Genomic DNA, 20,918 nt, shown 5'->3' with positions numbered 1-20,918 from the left:
TCTGTGTTTACCTCTCCCCTGACTATCAGTCTGAAGAAGAAGGGTCTCGACCTGAAAAGTCACCCATCTCCATCTCTCCAGAGATGCTGCCTGACCCGCTGAGTTACTCCAGCATTTTGTGCCGACCTTAAACTAAACCAAACGTATTTAGTATATACATTATTGGGGGAAAATATACTCCAGGGAAAGGAGATGTGTTTTGTTAACACCAGCCCCCCCCCCCTGTGTTATGCTTGTGTTGGGTAGAGGAATTGTCTTGTTAACAGCCATGCACTGCTTGCTACCTGCTGTTCTCTCCCACAGTGGAGGGAGAGGGCAGGATCAATGTAACAGTTCAGTGCTCTGGAAACACGTGACTGAGTCGCAATGAAACGATCGCTTCCGGGTTCCTCAGCCCTGCCTTTGAAAAGCTGCGGGTAAACAGAGTGGGTAAGTCAGTCAGTCAGTCTTTAGATGCCTTCCTCTGCAAGTAAGCAGTTCCCAGGGTTGAAATCCCAGCTTGTCCTTTTACAGCTGGGGTTTCACTCTTGTGCTGGTTATTTTTCTGTGGTGTGTGTGTGGCTGTGTTTTAAATGCAAAACAAAAACAAAAACAAAAACGAAATTGGAGGGAAAATGCTGGTGCAAAGCAACCAAAAACAAAGCACTGGAAGTGATTGCAGAGAGGCGGGGAGGCTGGTGTGTGTCTCCACACACAGGGTGTTCTTGCAAATTGTGTATAGGATGCAAACGCTCTCCAGAGATGCTGCCTGTCCCATCAAAGATGCTGAGTTCCTCCAGCTCTTTTTAATTTTTTTTAAATTTTATTTAAATTTTAACAAAGCACATACATGTTACAACTCATAGTACCCAATGATACCTACGTTATAAATTCGATTATACATGTATTGTTCTGTATTATCTCCCCACCCACAACCCCCCTCCCCCCCCACCCCTCCCCCCCCACCCCCAACCCCCCACCCCTCCCCCCCCCAACCCCTCCCCCCCACCCCTCCCCCCCCAACCCCCCACCCCTCCCCCCCAACCCCCCACCCCTCCCCCTCCCACCCCCAACCCCCCTCCCCCACCCCTCCCCCCCCCCCCCCCCCCCCCCCCCCGTTAGAAAAAAGAGGGAAAAGAGTTCCTCCAGCTCTTTGTGTCTACCTGATAAACCATTGCTTGCAAACAACTGGACCTCGTGCATTGCGAACTTGCAACATTTACCTGACAATGAGCAGAGGACTCAAGTCATATGTGTACATATATCCACATGGGCTGTATTCACATTGACCAACACATTCCTCTGCAGAAACTACAGCGCCTTAAACTTTATTGAAGGTGGGCGAGACACAAAGAGCTGGAACAACTCAGCGGGCCAGGCAGGCAGCATCTCTGGAGAGAAGGAATAGGTGATGTTTAGGGTCGAGACCCTTCTTCAGGCTGAGAGTCTGACAGGGGAGAGGGAAACGAGAGATGAGAAAAAGGGAGGGGGAAAGGAGAGATGAAAAGGTACAAAGAACAAATTATGATCCAGCAAGGATGATCAAGGAAATGTGGAGCCCACAATGGTCCATTGTTGGCTGTGGACGACTGTACTATCCTCTGCTCCAATGCTGTTATCCCCAAGTATTGGCTGTGGAGAAGGTGATACACGAGTGGTACAAACAGTGAAACTAAGTACAGCGACAGTGAAACTAGTATGACAACTAGGGAGAGAGAGAGGGAGTATGCTATTGATGCTTTTAACACTTGCAGGTTACAATGACCTCTTGCCTTCTATTGGGAACATCTTTGTGACTCGCTGAGTTAATCCAGCACTTTGTGTTTTTTTGTTGTTTGTATACCAGCATCTACAGTTCCTTGTGTGTACCCTGCTGTGTTTCTGTGTCCCAGCTTATTTCGTGATAAAGTTTCTATGTCCGCTGGCCATTTGCAGATTCTGTTCATACAAATGGTGATGATGATGATTTAAAATGGAGGTGACCTTTTGAAACAGCTCATCGACTCAGTAACTCTGTCCATCTGTACCGAGTGTTGTATAAGTTTCAGGTCAAAAGTTGTAATTCTCGTACATCTGGCAGTATGTCAGCAAGTCCCTCCAGAGTACAGAAGCTTACACGTGCACTCTTGTACAGTTTTATTGCAGAAATAAAAGTTTGGGATCGGCTCCCAATGTATCTCCACATTAAGTGGAAAATGTACCCTGAAGGCCCATAATTTCCATTTGCACACGAGCAAACCTAACCTTAAAGCTGCTGTGCAAGTTGTAGTTTGTGAATAGGAGTTTGGAGGTTCTACCAATCTTTAAGAAAGTGCCTATTTAAAAAGCATGGTAGACACAAAATGCTGGAGTAACTCAGCGGGTCAGGCAGCATCTCTGGAGATAAGGAATGTCTCGACCCGAAATGTCACCGATTCCTTTTCTTCAGAGATGCTGCCTGACCCTCTGAGTTACTCCAGCATTTTGTGTCTATCTTCGATTTAAACCAGCATCTGCAGTTTTCTTTCCTATTTAAAAAGCATACAGTTTTCAACTTGCCCTTACGGCAATAACATGGAATTTTTAAGAAGGTGCATCACCTTTTACAGACTAGTGCTTTTGCAAACATGTTGAAATCATTTTTGGTGCCTAAATATAATTAGCTGCATGTATAATGTTGAATTTTGCTTAAATTTGAAATTCTGCTCTAGGGTTTATGATTTCATAATGCATTTTTGTATGGCTATCTTTGCCAAATTGATTTTGAGGTAAAGAATTGTGTGTCATGTTAAATAATATTCTGTGTTGCAAAGGGGACACTTTCATAGGTCATAGGAGTAGAATTAGGCCCATCGAGTCTACTCCGCCATTCAATCATGGCTGATCTCTGCCTCTTAATCCCATTTTCCTGCCTTCTCCCCATAACGCTTGACACCCGTTCTAATCAAGAATTTGTCTATCGCTGCCTTAAAAAATCCACTGACCTGGCCTCCACAGCCTTCTATGGCAATGAGTTCCACAGATTAACAACCCTCTGATTAAAGAAGTTCTTCCTCACCTCCTTTCTAAAAGAGAGCCCTTTAATTCTCAGGCTGTGACCTCTGGTCCTAGACTCTCCCACCAGTGGAAACATCCTTTCCACATCCACTCTATCTATGCCTTTCATTATTCTGTAAGTTCCAATGAGGGCCCCCCTCAACTTTCTAAATCCATCGAGTACAGGCCCAGTGTTGTCAAGCGCCAACCCACTCATTCCTGGAATCATTCTTGTAAACCTCCTCTGGACCCTCTCCTGAGCCAGCACATCCTACCTCAGATATGGGGCCCAAGTTTGCTCACAGCACTCCAAATATGTACTTGATTTTATTTATACGTGGCAATGTGTGTTGGTGAGTATTATGTATAACTCCAGATCGTGTCGTTGTAATGGGGGAATTACTGAGAGATGGCCACCATGGGCCTATTTGCTGGGTTTAACATGTTGAGGAGGGGGACAATAGAGGGTGGCACGGTGGTGCAGCGGTAGAGTTGCTGCCTTACAGAGCCAGGGACTCGGGTTCGATCCCGACCGCGGCTGCTGTCTGTACGCAGTTTGTACGTTCTCCCCGTGACCTGCGTGGGTTTTCTCCGAAATCTTCGGTTTCCTCCCCACACTACAAAGACGTACAGGTTTGTAGGTTAATTGGCTTGGTATAAATGTAAATTGTCCCTAGTGTGTGTAGGGTGGTGCTAATGTGCAGGGATCTCTGGTCGGCACGGGCACTATGGACCGAAGGCCCTGTTTTCGTGCTGTATCTCTGAACTAAACTAAAAATAAGTGGAAGTATGATGTTCTTTGGCGATAATGCAATGGCACTAGAAAGGTATGCAACTATATTCCAAATAACACCCATATTGCCTGACGTTTACAAAAATAATGGAGCAAGCACATTGATAGTAATGGTCTGCAGGGCATCCAACAGTTTTTAGTTTTTGTTTTGGAGATACAGTGTGGAAACGGGCCTTCTGGCCCACCAAGGCCCACCAAGTCCTCGTCGACCTGTGATCACCTGTGCACTAGTTCTATCCCACGCTCTCAGGACTTTGCAGAAACCAATTAACCTGGACACCTGTGTCTTTGGAATGTGGGAGGCAGCCGGAGAAAACCCAGGCAGTTACCGGGAGAAGGTACAAACTCCGTACAGACAGCGCCCCTAGTCGGGATGGAACCTGGGCCTCTGGTGCTGTAAGGCAGCAACTCTACCGCTGCGCCAACTCTGGTTGACCGAGAGACCCCCCTGTCAATGCTTCCAAGCAGAACAGTAAGGATATCTGTAGCTGTCTTGATGTCTGTAGTTTTCTTTTCCATCATTTCCATCAACTTACCCAAGGGTGACGTTTTCCAAAAGACCTTTTTCTGTCCGCGTTAAAACGTGTGGCTAGGAGAGTAGGTATCATATCATATATCATATCATATATATACAGCCGGAAACAGGCCTTTTCGGCCCTCCAAGTCCGTGCCGCCCAGTGATCCCCGTACATTAACACTATCCTACACCCACTAGGGACAATTTTTACATTTACCCAGCCAATTAACCTACATACCTGTACGTCTTTGGAGTGTGGGAGGAAACCGAAGATCTCGGAGAAAACCCACGCAGGTCACGGGGAGAACGTACAAACTCCTTACAGTGCAGCACCCGTAGTCAGGATCGAACCTGAGTCTCCGGCGCTGCATTCGCTGTAAAGCAGCAACTCTACCGCTGCGCTACCATGCCAGGTACTTTCTTCCATTTGTATGGCGTCTTTGGGAAAGAAAATTCTGCTGCTACAGTTCCTGCACCTGCTGCCTCCGGGTCTAATATTTAATGGCATCTGCAGTTCCTTGTGTCTAATAGTTAGCAGGTTTGCTTACTCCTTGAAATGTTGGAAGCAGCCGCGACTGGCCTTGAACCCAGACGATCCATCACTCCCTCACGTTGTTTTGCTTTGAGTCTTGGCGTATTAACTTCAACTTTCCATCACACTAGGTGCTGATCATTGCAGTATATGCTGCTGACCCAGGTCATCTAACCACTTACTGAACCCTTCATCCGTTCTTTCCATAGTAACACCATGTAATGCACAGCAGGTACGGCACGGAAGCAGGCCCTTCGGCCCACTGAGTCTGTGCTGACCAGCGATCCCCACATAATGGGAAGCCAGACTAGAGCAAGTGCGACAGATTTCATTTCCTGACAGAGATTGGACGAGTCAATCAATAGACAATAGACAATAGGTGCAGGAGGAGGTCCTTCGAGCCAGCACTGCCATTCAATGTGATCATGGCTGATCATTCTCAATCAGTACCCCGTTCCTGCCCATACCCCCTGACTCCGCTATCCTTAAGAGCTCTATCCAGCTCTCTCTTCAATGCATTCAGAGAATTGGCCTCCACTGCCTTCTGAGGCAGAGAATTCCACAGATTCACAACTCTCTGACTGAAAAAGTTTTTCCTCATCTCAGTTCTAAATGGCCTACCCCTTATTCTTAAACTGTGGCCCCTTGTTCTGGACTCCCCCAACATTGGGAACATGTTTCCTGCCTCTAATGTGTCCAACCCCTTAATAATCTTATACGTTTTGATAAGATCCCCTCTCATCCGTCTAAATTCCAGATGAGTTTTTATTCAAGCTGGTAGTTTCATAGCTTTTAATTTACTTTACTTCGGATGTACAGCGTTGAAACAGGCCCTTCCTTCGGCTCACCGAGTCCGCACCACCCAGCGATCACCCCATGCGCTAGCACTATCCTTCACACTAGGGACAATTTACAATTTTACCGAAGCCAATTAGCCGGAAAACCTGTTCGTCTTTGGAGTGTGGGAGGAAACCAAAGAAAACCCATGGTCACGGGGAGAACGTACAAACTCTGTACAGACAGCACCCGTAGTCAGGATCTCTGGCGCTGTAAGGCATTAACTCTACCGCTGCACCTCCGTGCCGCTTCCAGGGATAATGCTTGGAGCATTGACTTTTATTTTGTCCACATTGTCAAGAATTATCTGTGCCATCAACGCTCCAGAATTTAATAAAGGACAAATGTCGGCCTTTCCCCAAATGTGAATATCTGTAGCGAAACACAGTTGAACACTTGGAGGTGCACAGAAGCACAAGGACTTAAGCTCTCAGAACGATTGTAGTCTGTTTGTTAAGATGCTGAAGACACATGGCACAGATAGCTTGCCTTTCCAACTAATTATGTCCATGTTAAGGCGTAGAGATCGCTGAGATTTTTTTTATGGTCAGCACAACCCTTGGAATTACCAGGGTGATTTGAAGGATGCCTAGTATAAATTGAATTCCAATAGCATCTGTGATTTATTTTTTTAAGAGGACAAATTAGTGTGGGAGGAGGTACCAAATTAATTTGGTACCCTTGACTCCATCAGTGGCGTGGATGTGCAGTTTACCAAGGAGTACATATACCTTGGAGTGTACCTGGACAGTAAAATGGACTGGTCCAGGAATGCTGAGGCCTTGTCTATTGTACAAGAAGGGACAGAGCCGGCTGTACTTTTTGAGATGCTCTGCTCCTTCAACATCTGCAATAAGATGCTGCTGATGTTTTGCCAATCGGTGGCAGCCAGTGCCATCTTCTTTGTTGCCGTGTGCTGGGGCAGCAGGGCGAAGCCTGTGGATGCCAGCAGGATTAACAAGCTCATCAGGAAGGCTGGCTCCGTCCCGGGGGGCGGAGGTGGATTCATGGGAGGTGGTCTTGGAGGGAGGATGCTCCTCAAACTGCAGAGCATCCTGGACATTACAGCTCACCCCCTCCATGGCACCCTGGTCAACCTGACGAGTACTTTCAGCAACTGACTGGGTCCACCAAGATGCAGCACAGAACACCACAGACTGAATCCCCTCCTCAATCTTTGCACGTCCCCAATCCTTTCCACTCGTCACTTTAATTTCATGTTTCATGTATCTTGTGTTTTATGACTGTTGGCAGATCAATTTCCCTCCTGGGATAAATAAAGTCATGTCATATCGTAATTATGGGTGGAGATTGGTGAACTTTTCAATATAGCGAGAAAGGCTTTGTAAATCCAGGTCATAGACCCTAAAGAGTGATTGATATTATGGTGAAAGTTCATGCATAGAGTTCATAAATATTTATCCCGTGTGTCTTTACCATCTGAACAGCCAGACGACAGTCATTCTGAGAGCCTTGTCTATCTGCTCCTGCAGAACTTCTAAGTGTCCTACTATGCATTTGGGAAGCAATCCATTGAAGATACTTTAAATGCTTCTGGCCGCCAGATCGAGTACATTTTATTTTTAATATTTTACTACTACAGACTAAGGCACAAAGTGCTGGAGTGACTCAGCATGTCAGGGAGCTTCACGGGAGAATATGGATCGGTGACATTTTGGGTTGGAACTCTTCTTCAGACATGGATTGGTGATGTTTCGGTCACCACTGCAACACCACGATTACAAAGTGCTGGAATAACTTAGCAGGTCTGGAGAACATCTCTGGAGAACATGGGTAGGCTACCCTTCCCGAACTGAAATGTCACCTATACATGTTCTCCAGAGCTATTGCCTGACCCGCTGAGTTACTCCAGCACTTTGCATCTATTTGGTAAACCACCTCCTGCAGTTCCTTGTATCTACAACTCCTGTCGATTTGGAATCTGTTTTGTGTTCTCCTGATTGGAGATACAGCGCGGAAACAGGCCCTTCGGAGGACAGAGTCCGCACCGACCAGCGATCCCCGCGCACTAACACTGTCCAACACTAGGGACAATTTTTACATATGTATCCCAAACCAATTAACCTACAAACCTGGGCGTCTTTGGAGCGCGGGAGGAAACCAAAGATCTCGGAGAAGACCCCTGCAGGTCACGGGGAGAACGTGCAAACTCCATGCAGACAGCACCCATAGCCAGGATCGAACCCGGGCCTCTGGCGCTGTGAGGCAGCAACTCTACCGCTTTGCCGCCCGATGGCTTGCTTTAGTTTTGAAATGTGCACTTTAAAAAAAAAATTGCAGCAGCCAATTTGAATTATTGGATAATGAGAGAGAAAAAGTGAGTCAAGTATTGGAATAGATTGTAAATCACAAGCATTACACAATGTAAATTAATGCTGCCTGAAGATAGCTCATAATTTTCTTGGCTGGTTGAGCAGATCAAAATGTAGGAAACGAGGTGAGGGTAATTGTGGATGTCAAGGGATCACCAAAGAAAATGCAATGAATTAAAGATGCAGGCAATAATGTTATGATTGCCTTTTATAGAAGTTTCTTTGTTTTAAAAAAATATATATTTGGGTTTCCTCATTTGTGACGCCTTGTTAATTAACAATTAGTCACGTGGTTCATGACAATGGGCAGGCCCCGTGTTATCTCATTTAAAATTAAAACCCCGCAGATGCTGACAGTCTGAAACTGAGAGGAAGATTGGTGAAGGCGCACTGCGGGTCAGAGTGACGGTGTTAACGTTTCAGGTCACAGCCCCTTTGTCAGAAAGACAAGAGAGAGCAAGAAAGGTTTAAGTTTGTAAGTTGTTCGTAGGTTCTAGGAGCAGAATGAGGCAATTCGGCCCATCAAGTCTACTCCGTCATTCAATCATGGTTCGACACAAAAAGCTGGAGTAACTCGGCAGCATCTCTGGAGAAAAGGAATAGGTGACGTTTCGGGTCGACACCCTTCTTCAGACTGAGTGTCGGGGGGGGGGGGGTGGGGGAAGGCTGACTCAGTTTGAAGAAGGATCCGTGCTTTCCCTCCTGATTCTCAGTCTGAAGAACGGTCTCGACCTCGAAACGTCACCTATTCCTTTTCTCCGGAGATGCTGTGTGACCCGCTGAGTTACTCAATCTTTTTGAGTTTATTAAACCAGCACCTGCTGTTCCTTCCTCCACATTCAATCATGGCCGATCTGCCTTTCCCTCTCAACCCTATTCTTCAGACTGAAGGGTTCTGACCCAGAACGTCACCTATTTTTCTCCTGAGATGCTGCCTGACCTGCTGAGTTACTCCAGCATTTTGTGTCTATCTTCATCTGCAGTGTCTACCAGCATCTGCAGTTCCTATCCACACATACTAACTTAGCATTGTCGTTCATCGATCAGTCAAGGTAACCACCTACACATGTGCTGCACGATATTCTTTTGGTTGAAGCCATTGAAGACTTGTCCTTTGAACAAGGGATTCATTTGATAGTAGTTCTCGGCAAATCTGAGGGTGTTGTGGGGAATTTTGTCACCCATCTGCAAAACGTGGAGCAGAATTCCAGCAAAAATAATGTGTAGGAAGGAACTGCAGAGGCTGGTTTACATCGAAGATAGACACAAAATGCTGGAGTCACCCAGCGCGACAGGGAGCATCGCCGAAGAGAAGGAACGGGTGACTTTTCGGGTCGAGACCCTTTTTCACCCGAAACGTCACCCATTCCTTCTCTCCAGGATTTTGTGACAATCTGCCAGCAAAAATAAGTTTAGTTCAATTCAGTTTATTGTCATATGTACCGAGGTACAGAGAAAAGCGTTTGTTGTGAGCAAACCAGTCGGCGGAGAGACAATACACGGTTCCCATCGAGCCATTTGCAGTGTATAGATAGATGCATGATAAGGGTATGATCATCTGTTGGCGAGGAAACCTGCTTTTGATCTTGCAGGTAAGTTGACAATACTAGTAATCTACTAGTGTCAACTTATCTATATCGGCGAAACCAAGCGCAGGCTCGGCGATCGCTTCGCTGAACACCTGCGCTCGGTCCGCATTAACGCAACTGATCTCCCGGTGGCCCAGCACTTTAACTCCCCCTCCCATTCCCAGTCTGACCTCTCTGTCATAGGCCTCCTCCAGTGCCATAGTGAGGCCCGCCGGAAATTGGAGGAGCAGCACCTCATATTTCGCCTGGGCAGTTTGCGGCCCGGTGGTATGAACGTCGACTTCTCCAACTTCAGATAGCTCCTCTGTCCCTCCCTTCCCCTCCTCCTTCCCAGATCTCCCTCTATCTTCCTGTCTCCACCTATATCCTTCCTTTGTCCCACCCCCGACATCAGTCTGAAGAAGGGTCTCGACCCGAAACGTCACCCATTCCTTCTCTCCCGAGATGCTGCCTGACCTGCTGAGTTACTCCAGCATTTTGTGAATAAATCGATTTGTACCAGCATCTGCAGTTATTTTCTTATACATACTATAACTTGTTTGTTATCTTGTTTGTGACTGAACTTCAGCCAAAACGGTACACGATAGCGCGACAAGTTTAGGCCCACCTTACTCACCATTGTCACTTTAGTGATCATGCAAATAGTTTTATTGAAATCGGTCTTATATTTTTTAAGTTATTCACATTTTAAAGTTTAAAAGGAGGGGGGAGTGGGGGAGAAGGGAGGAGTGGGGAGAGGGGAGGGGGTTGAGGAGAGAGGGAAGGGGGGAGGAGAGGGTGCTGCACCAATGCAGGAGAGGTTTGGGCCCAACGGGTTCACTTGGTCTAGTAGTTATTTAAAAATGCACAGAATTGGATTTGCACTAACTGTGGAAAAATTGCAGGTTTATTCCAAGACCCTGTGTGATTTTCTTTTTGTTTTTTTTTGTTTTAATGATGAAGGCATTTCATGATGTTTGCTTGCAAAAATAGAACTCTTGCTCGGAGTTTGTTCTGCTGTAATTGAGGCCCAGGGGATGGAGCTGGAAGTCCTTAATCCTTCTCTCCTCGGCAATCTGTCTCTCGGATAAAAATCATGTTAAATTGCTGCAAATTGTGTGAGAGAGACTTGTGCGCCTCGGAACATGTCTCTGCGGGCTAACTATGCCGCTCAATTGCCAATTTTGAGGCGGTCTTTGGGTCATCTGGACCTTCCATGTTGACCCCTGGTGAAGCCAGGCTCTGTAAGCAGCAGGCCATGGCTTCATTGAGCCAACCCTCCTTTTCTCCCTGGGGCCCCACACGTTACGATACGACACGGTAGAACTTTAATTATCCCAGGAGGGGAATTGATCTGCCAACAGTCACCAAAAACACAAATTACATGAGACATGAAATTAAAATGACTGGTGGAAAGGATTGGGGGATGTGCAAAGGTTGGGGCGGGGAGGGGGGTCAGTCTCGGTCTCAGTCTACCCCAGGACAGAAGGGGGAGGAGGAGTGGTGCAGTTTGATAGCCACATGGAAGCAGGGTCTCCTGTCGGTGTTCTGTGCTGCACCTTAGTGGAAGCAGTCTGTCGCTGAAGGTGATCCTCGGGTTGACCAGTGTGTCATGGCTGTAGGTCAGAATAAGGTGAACTAAACAATCGTCAGAGAGTCCCAGAGCCGCAGGGGGAACAGAGCGATATGCGTTCTTGATTGTAGTATAACAATGATCGCGTGTTCTCTCCCCTCTGGTGGGGCAGGTAACGTGATGTCTGTATTTTGGAAGCTCTTGGCTGAGTTTAGCCTTGTTAAAATTCCCCCAAAACAATGACCATGGAGTCCGGGAAGTCGCTGTCTACCCTTATTACCTGGTCAGCGAGTTGTGTTTGCGCCTCACGTATGCAGGCTTGGGGGGGGGGGCGCTTGTAAACTCCAGCGAGAATAAAAGAGGTAAATTCCTCCGGAGAATAAATGGGTTTGCAATTTATAAAATAAGATTCCAGATTAGCCGAACAGGAGTTAGACAGTACCGTGATGTCACTGCACCAGCCCTGGTTAGTATACAAGCATACTCCACCGCCTCTTGTTTCTTCGTCGCTAGTTTACTTTCACTGGCATTTTCTGAAGTTGGTAAACTTTTTAACAAATTACCTGGCAAATCCTGGTCTCAGTGGCCAAGACAGTCATAGAGTGACACAGCGTGGAAACAGGCTCTTCGGCCTAACTTGCCCACAACGGATAACATGTCCCAGCTTCACTAGTCACACTTGCCTGCATTTGGACCATATCCCTCCAAACATGTCCTATCCATGTACCTGTCCAACTGTTTCTTAAATGTTGGGATAGTCCCTACCTCAACCACCTCCTCTGGCAGTGTGTTCCATTCACCCACCACCCTTTGTGTGTAAATGTTACCCCTCAGATTCCTATTAAATCTTTCCCCCTCAACTTAAACCTTTGTCCTCTGGTTCTCGATTCCACTTCTCAGGGCAAAAGACTCTGCGTCCACCCGATCTATTCCTCTCATGATTTTATACACCTCCATCAGATCACCCCTCATCCTCCCACGCTCCATTGAATAGTTCTAGCCTGCTCAACCTCTCCCTATAGCTCAGGCCCTTGAGTCCTGGCAGCATCCTTGTAAATCTTCTCTGCACCATTTCCAGCTTGCCAACATCTTTCCTATAACATTGTGTCATAGAGTGATGCAGTATGAAAACAGGCCCTTCGGCCCAACTTGCCCACAGCGACCAACATGTCCCAGCTATATTAGACCCACCTGCCCGCGTTTGGTCCATATCCCTCCAAACCGGTCCTATCCATGTTCCTGTCTAACTATCTTAAACGTTGGGATAGTCCCAGCCTCAACTACCTCCTCCTGCAGCTTGTTCCATACACCCACCACCCTTTGTGTGAAAAGGCTACCCCTCAGATTCCTATTAAATCTTTTCCCCTTCACCTTAAACCTATGTCATCTGGTCCTCGACAAAGACAATTCATGATTACAATCGAGTTTGTGTACAGGTACACGATAAGGGAGTAATGGTTAGTGCAAGGTGTATTTGTGTGTGTGTGTGTGTGTGTGTCTGTGTGTGTGTATCTGTGTGGGTATCTTTGTGTGTGTGTGTGTGTGTGTCTTTGTGTGTGTGTGTGTCTGTGTGTGTGTGTGTGTGTGTGTGTGTGTGTGTGTGTGTCTGTGTGTGTGTGTGTGTCTGTGTGTGTATCTGTGTGGGTATCTTTGTGTGTGTGTGTGTGTGTGTGTCTGTGTGTGTGTGTGTGTGTGTGTGTGTCTGTGTGTGTGTGTGTGTGTGTGTGTGTGTGTGTGTGTGTGTATCTTTGTGTGTGTCTGTGTGTGTGTGTGTGTCTTTGTGTGTGTGTGTGTGTCTTTGTGTGTGTGTGTGTGTGTGTGTGTGTGTGTCTTTGTGTGTGTGTGTGTGTGTGTGTGTGTGTGTGTGTGTGTCTTTGTGTGTGTGTGTGTGTGTGTGTCTGTGTGTGTGTGTCTTTGTGTGTGTGTGTGTGTGTGTGTGTGTCTTTGTGTGTGTGTGTGTGTGTGTGTGTGTGTGTGTGTCTTTGTGTGTGTGTGTGTGTGTGTGTGTGTGTGTGTGTGTCTTTGTGTGTGTGTGTGTGTGTGTGTGTGTGTATCTTTGTGTGTGTGTGTCTGTGTGTGTGTGTGTGTGTGTGTGTCTTTGTGTGTGTGTGTCTTTGTGTGTGTGTGTCTTTGTGTGTGTGTGTGTGTGTGTCTGTGTGTGTGTGTGTGTGTGTGTGTGTCTGTGTGTGTGTGTCTTTGTGTGTGTGTGTGTGTGTGTGTGTGTGTGTGTGTCTTTGTGTGTGTGTGTGTGTGTGTGTCTTTGTGTGTGTGTGTGTGTGTGTGTGTGTGTGTCTTTGTGTGTGTGTCTTTGTGTGTGTGTGTGTGTGTGTCTGTGTGTGTGTGTGTGTGTGTGTGTGTGTCTGTGTGTGTGTCTGTGTGTGTGTGTGTGTGTGTGTGTGTGTGTCTGTGTGTGTGTGTGTGTGTGTGTGTGTGTGTGTGTCTGTGTGTGTGTGTGTGTGTGTATCTTTGTGTGTGTGTGTGTGTCTGTGTGTGTGTGTGTGTGTGTGTGTGTGTCTGTGTGTGTGTGTGTGTGTCTTTGTGTGTGTGTGTGTGTGTGTGTGTGTGTCTTTGTGTGTGTGTGTGTGTGTGTGTGTGTATCTTTGTGTGTGTGTGTGTGTGTGTGTGTCTTTGTGTGTGTGTGTGTGTGTGTGTGTGTGTGTCTTTGTGTGTGTGTGTGTGTGTGTGTGTGTGTGTGTGTCTTTGTGTGTGTGTGTGTGTCTGTGTGTGTGTGTCTTTGTGTGTGTGTGTGTGTGTGTGTGTGTGTGTGTGTCTTTGTGTGTGTGTGTGTGTGTGTGTGTGTGTGTGTGTGTGTGTGTGTCTTTGTGTGTGTGTGTGTGTCTTTGTGTGTGTGTGTGTGTGTCTTTGTGTGTGTGTGTGTGTGTGTGTGTGTGTGTGTGTGTATCTTTGTGTGTGTGTGTCTGTGTGTGTGTCTGTGTGTGTGTGTGTGTGTGTGTGTGTCTTTGTGTGTGTGTGTCTTTGTGTGTGTGTGTGTGTGTGTGTGTCTTTGTGTGTGTGTGTGTGTGTGTGTGTGTCTGTGTGTGTGTGTCTTTGTGTGTGTGTGTGTGTGTGTGTGTGTCTTTGTGTGTGTGTGTGTGTGTGTGTCTTTGTGTGTGTGTGTGTGTGTGTGTGTGTGTGTCTTTGTGTGTGTGTCTTTGTGTGTGTGTGTGTGTGTGTGTCTTTGTGTGTGTGTGTGTGTCTGTGTGTGTGTCTGTCTGTGTGTCTGTGTGTGTGTGTGTGTCTGTGTGTGTGTGTGTGTGTGTGTGTGTGTGTCTGTGTGTGTGTGTATCTTTGTGTCTGTGTGTGTGTGTGTGTGTGTGTGTGTGTGTCTGTGTGTGTGTGTGTGTGTGTGTGTGTGTCTTTGTGTGTGTGTGTGTGTGTGTGTGTGTGTCTTTGTGTGTGTGTGTGTGTGTATCTTTGTGTGTGTGTGTGTGTGTGTGTGTGTGTGTGTGTGTGTGTGTCTTTGTGTGTGCGTGTGTCTTTGTGTGTGCGTGTCTCGTGTGTGTGTGCGTTTTTTTCCTGGAGTTTACCTGGAGGTGCGTCAGATTGAGCTGAGCTCTCCCTGGGGTTTTCCAGGGAGATGTATTATTTTGTACCAGAGCTCCACTATAATTTAAGTTTTGTTTTACACCTACTGTTTGTTCCCTCTCTCTGCCTTCAGCCGGGACTACCGTCAAACGATAAGAATGACCTGGGTGCGTTTACAGATTGCTCTTAAATTTCAATTCTCGGCCACTGCACAAGTCCAATAGTAATCTCTATCCCTGCAGAGCACTTCATCCCCACGTCTCTGAGCTGCCCATTCTTCTGGACTGTGCAGGTTGTGCTGCTGTCGGCATTATCATATCATATCATATACATACAGCCGGAAACAGGCCTTTTCGGCCCTCCAAGTCCGTGCCGCCCAGCGATCCCCGCACATTAACACTATCCTACACCCACTAGGGACAATTTTTACATTTACCCAGCCAATTAACCTACATACCTGTACGTCTTTGGAGTGTGGGAGGAAACCGAAGATCTCGGAGTAAACCCACGCAGGTCACGGGGAGAACGTACAAACTCCTTACAGTGCAGCGCCCGTAGTCAGGATCGAACCTGAGTCTCCGGCGCTGCATTCGCTGTAAAGCAGCAACTCTACCGTTGCGCTACCGTGCCGCCCATTAGCTCCGTGATTCTCACTCCAGGTAACTGGGAGCCCTGTCAGCGAGGGAGATGTTGAAGGGAAAATAAGTGCCTGGGTCTGTTGGGCCATGGTTGCCTGGCGATGTTTCTGCTGAAAAGGCACTGGGCTCAGTACTTGCCTTCTCTGAGGAATGTATGTGGGATTCATTGCCACAGAGTGCTGTGGAGGCCAAGTCAATGGATATTTTAAAGGCGGAGGTTGACAGATTCTTGATTAGTACAGTTGTCGGGGGGGGGGGGGGGGGTGGTTCTGGGGAGAAGGCAAAAGAATGGGGTCAGGAGAGAAAGATAGATCAGCCATGATTGAATGGCGGAGTAGACATGATGTGCCGAATGGTTCAGTCTGAAGAAGGGCCTTGACCCGAAACATCACCCATTCCTTCTCTCCTGAGATGCTGCCTGACCTGCTGAGTTACTCCAGCATTTTGTGAATAAATACCTTCCATTTGTACCAGCATCTGCAGTTATTTTCTTACACTTATGTGCCGAATGGCCTCATTCTGCTCCTAGAACTTGCGTTGGGTGGTTTTGGTTTTAGTTTGTTTTAGTTTTGGTGAGGAAACAGCGAAGAAACTGGCACTTTGGACCACGCCGACCAGCAATCCCCCGCCTATGAACACTATCCTACACAATTTTACACATGCATCCCGGATCCTCGGTTTCTTCCCACACTCCAAAGACATACAGGTTTGTAGGTTAATTGGCGTGGTATAATCGTCAATTGTGCAAGGGCCTGTTTCCCCTCTGTATCTCTGAACTAAACTAAAATAAACTGTGCCCTTCGTTCTTGATTTCCTTCCACTGGGTAAAAAATTGTGCATTCCTAGCCTGTCTAGCCTAGCCTTCAGGACGTGCACCTCCATCAGATCACCCCTCGGCCTCCTGCATTCTAGCCGTTCTGCGCAACTCTGTACGTCTCTGTGTGCGTCCATGTCTAAGTATGTCTTTTCCATCGACTAGCCTGCAGGCACATCCGGCCCTGGTCCAATAAACCTGCCAGGCGTCACTAGGGCTAATTAGACGGCAGAACTGCTCGCTGGAAAGGAGCTAACACCTCCAGGGGTGGGCCGATGGATTTGAAAAAGAAAACTAGAAAAAGACTGATGCCAAAATAATGTGGCAATAAATTAGTTCGACCAATGGTAACTGAGTCACCACAGAACGAGAGTGCTTCGCATGTGGTGGAATTTGAAAAGGCCCAGCTGCACTGGTAATGGTCTCTAAATCAATTGAATTAGCATTTGAGTCTTCAGGTGAAAGGGTAATCAATAACTGCAACATTGCCTGGACTTGTGCATTGTTTTTTTTTATCGTTTTAGGTTGGTTTAAAGCTACAGGGCGGAAACAGGCCCTTCGGCCCACCGAGTCCGTGCCGACCAGCGATCCCCGCACACTAACACTATCCTACACACTAGGGACAATCTACATTTGTACCAAGCCAATTAACCTACAATCCTGTAGGTCGTTGGGAACTGGAGTTTCTGCTAAGAAATGCTGGTGCACCCACGTGGTACAATTGGGGGGGGAAATCGCCTGGGTTTTCTTGAAAGCAAGTCAGTCTGCTTTGGCCCACTCAATCTCCCGGCAGCCATACGCGGTAACTCCCATTCCCACACTGACCTTTCTGTTATGGGCCTCCTCCACTGTCAGAGTGAGGAACAACAGCTCATATTTCGCTTGGGCAGCTTACAACCCAGCGGTATGAATTTTGTTTTCTCTAACTTCAAGTAACCCTTGCATCCCCTCTCTCTCTCTCTCTCTGTCCCTCCCCCACCCTAGATGTCCTGCTAGTTTCACTGTTTGTATCCATTCGTTATCGCCTTCCCTACAGCCAACACTGGACCATTGTGGGCTCCACCTTCCCTTGATCATCGTCGCTGGCTTTGATTTGTCCTTTTGCATACCTTTCATTTATTTGTTCTTTGCACCTTTACATACCTCTAGTTTCCCCTCTCCCCTGACTCTCGGTCCGAAGAAGAGTCTCGACCCGAAACGTCACCTATTCCTTTCCTCCAGAGATGCTGCCTGTCCCGCTGAGTTACTCCAGCATTTTATGTCTGTGTCTTTAGTGTAAACTAGCATCTGCAGTTCCTTCCTGCAGTATTTATTTTATTTGTGGTGTGAATGCAGATGCGTAATTGGCTAGCACTGTACTCTCAAAGCCAATACGTTGTACAAAAATAGATCCTCTTCTGTTTTTCTGTGTGCTTTGTGATATTTGTCGGGTTTTCTCCTGCATGCAGTTGGAAAAAGAATTGCGTTTGCATGTGACGCCTCAAGTTAGTTCCATCGTTCAGCGAGCTTGGTTATCTCCTGAAGAACTGGCCCTGCTTGTCTCCCGGGAGGCCGGGAAGATGGAGCTGGCGACGGGGGGAGGAGCAAGTCCGGTGGGAGAGGGGAGGGAACCGGAGTCTGACCTACCGCGCCTTCAAGATCAGCTGCTTGAGGCACCCCTGGGGCACGAAGGCAGATGGGCGAGGAGAGGGTTGTGGCATCCAAGGAAGTCGATGGCTGGAGGCCCCGAGACAGCCTGGGGCTCGCCTGGATCGGGCACCACTCATAATGAACTAGAGCGCGGGCTGGACTTTGAAAAATGGCGCCCAAACATGGCGCCTCTTGCAGGCGGGCTCGCTGGACTATTTCTGCACACTTGCGAATGGCGGATGTGCTCGCAAGTGTACAGAAATGGCCTGCAAGAGGCGCCATGTTTGGGCGCCATTTTTCAATACTCTACTGGACTGTCTGTAGGCAAAGAATTTCACTCTGCGTTTGCACATGTGGCAATAAAAACGCCATTGCACCATTGCAAGCATTGACAGCCCAGGGTGTGAGGGACACCTTGGCAGAGATGGTGGAGGGTCCTTCTGGGAAAAAGGTCAACCTCCTTGTCACAATCCCAGCGACCCATCCCACACCTTGGTCCAGAGTGAATGGTTGAACGATACGTTATTATCTCATGTACATGGTCGAGAAGGGAATTGAGGGATATGGATCATGTGCGTTCAGATGACATTAGTGATCTTGGCATCATGTTTGGCATAGGCATTAAGAGCCTACGAATTCACTCCCTTTCCCATGATAGAGACAAAAGGCTGAAACAACTCAGCGGGTCAAGCAGCATCTCTGGAGAAAAGGATTAGGTGACGTTTTGGGCCGAGACCTTTCTTCAGACTGAGAGTCGGGGAAATGTTCTACATTCTGTGTTATCATATCATATCATATATATACAGCCGGAAACAGGCCTTTTCGGCCCACCAAGTCCGTGCCGCCCAGCGATCCCCGTACATTAACACTATCCTACACCCACTAGGGACAATTTTTACATTTACCCAGCCAATTAACCTACATACCTGTACGTCTTTGGAGTGTGGGAGGAAACCGAAGATCTCGGAGAAAACCCACGCAGGTCACGGGGAGAACGTACAAACTCCTTACAGTGCAGCACCCGTAGTCAGGATCGAACCTGAGTCTCCGGCGCTGCATTCGCTGTAAAGCAGCAACTCTACCGCTGCGCTACCGTGGTGTTCACTGGAATCAGAGTACAGCCTCCAACACTCCAGAGAAAACAACCCAAGGTCTGGTCCAGGTCTGTAGGTTAATTGGCTTGGTGAAAATGTAAACTGTCCCTAGTGTGTGTAGGATAGTGTTGTAATGTGCGGGGATCACTGGTCAAGTCAAGTCAAGTCAAGTCAATTTTATTTGTATAGCACATTTAAAAACAACCCACGTTGACCAAAGTGCTGCACATCTGATTAGGAAAAAAAAAGAAACATACAGTGGCAGGCAGCCAAACACAACGGCGCGGCCATCTTGAACAAAATGTTTAACTAAAGCAGAATGGTGTCCCGCGGCCGCGATTCATATCCCTCGATTACCTGCATATTCACCGGGTGGCACCAGCAATGGCTGCCTCGCCAACAGTTTGTCTGTGCCTTCCTTCATTCGGTGCGGACTCGGTGATCCGAAGAGCCTGTTTCTGCGCTGTATCTCTAAACGTAAACACAAAAGAGATTCAAAGCTTGAAATGCCCACAGAAGGTATTTGAGTTGACGCAGGTACTCGAACAACATTTAAAAGAGGTTTGGATCGGTACACGGCTAGGAAAGGTTTAGAGCGATAAACGTGGCATTGGAACTAGTGGAGATGGTCGGCATGGACTAGTTGGGCCGATGGGCCTGTTTCCATGCTGTTATATCACCTTGCGGCACGGTGGCGCAGCGGTAGAGTTGCTGCCTTACAGCGAATGCAGCGCCGGAGACTCGGGTTCGATCCTGACTACGGGCGCCGTCTGTACGGAGTTTGTACGTTCTCCCCGTGACCTGCGTGGGTTTTCGCCGAGATCTTCGTTTTCCTCCCACACTCCAAAGACGTACAGGTATGTAGGTTAATTGGCTAGGCAAATGTAAAAATTATCCCTAGTGGGTGTAGGATAGTGTTAATAGACAATAGGTGCAGGAGTAGGCCATTCGGCCCTTCGAGCCAGCGCCACCATTCAATGTGATCATGGCTGATCATTCTCAATCAGTACCCCGTTCCTGCCTTCTCCCCATACCCCCTGACTCCACTATCCTTAAGAGCTCAATCTAGCTCTCTCTTGAATGCATTCAGAGAATTGGCCTCCACTGCCTTCTGAGGCAGTGAATTCCACAGATTTACAACTCTGACTGAAAAAGTTTTTCCTCATCTCTGTTCTAAATGGCCTACCCCTTTTTCTGAAACTGTGGCCCCTGGTTTTGGACTCCCCCAACATTGGGAACATGTTTCCTGCCTCTAACGTATCCAACCCCTTAATAATCTTATACGTTTCGATAAGATCCCCTCTCATCCTTCTAAATTCCAGTGTATACAAGCCTCATCGCTCCAGTCTTTCAACATATGACAGTCCCACCATTCCGGGAATTAACTCAGTGCGGGGATCACTGGGCGGCACACCCCCGGTGGGCCGAAGGACCTGTTTCCGCGCTGTATCTCTAAATCTAAATCTAAATCTGTCCATCTTCTCCTGAGATGCTGCCTGACCCACCGAGTCACTCCAGCGCTTTTTGTGCCTTATCTTCGGTGTAAATCGACATCTGCAGTTCCTTCCTATTCGTACAGTTTAGTTTAGTTTAGTTTAGTTTAGAGAGACAGCATGGAAACTGAGCGCACAGTTCCAAATGTCAAGCAGTTAAGTTGTGGGACGCCAGGTATTCTGGGCATTGGTGCCCGATTAATTACTGTGGAGGAAGGAAATGAGTCCAGTTATCCATCGCAGACCCTGTCGAATGCCAATGTAATGGCCCCCTCTTAATTTCTCCTTTATGGAGCACACAGCTTGGTCTCCTCTCATGTGTGGTAGTTGTAATCAATCTGGTCTCTCCTGGCTCCCATCCTTCTTTCTGCCGCATGCGTAAGAGACATTTAACGGATCATTTGCACCACAAGGTGACGCGGAAAGCCAGGATTCAATACAACCTCCTCCTGATAGAAAACAAATAATTTAGGTTTCGACACCGCGGCCGATCACCAACTGCAAAGCGTCTACCGCAAAGTTCATCCAACATCGGTTAAAGTTCAAGCACCCCATAAGACACAGGAGCAGAATGAGGC

At 47.5% G+C, this 20,918-nt stretch overlaps 1 protein-coding gene across 1 annotated transcript in view; it reads left to right on the top strand.

Moving 5' to 3' along the window:
• Positions 1-384: 384 nt before the first annotated feature.
• The window catches only part of pot1 (protection of telomeres 1 homolog), a 148,076-nt gene continuing 127,542 nt past the window's right edge, over positions 385-20,918 (top strand). The window contains exon 1 of the mRNA XM_078416516.1: positions 385-429. The gene's annotated coding sequence lies outside the window, so the exon portion shown is untranslated. The remainder of the gene's footprint in view (positions 430-20,918) is intronic.

This window comes from Rhinoraja longicauda, chromosome 20, assembly GCF_053455715.1.
Source record: "Rhinoraja longicauda isolate Sanriku21f chromosome 20, sRhiLon1.1, whole genome shotgun sequence".
Classification (NCBI taxonomy): domain Eukaryota; kingdom Metazoa; phylum Chordata; class Chondrichthyes; order Rajiformes; family Arhynchobatidae; genus Rhinoraja; species Rhinoraja longicauda.
This window is presented reverse-complemented; position numbering and strand designations above follow the sequence as displayed.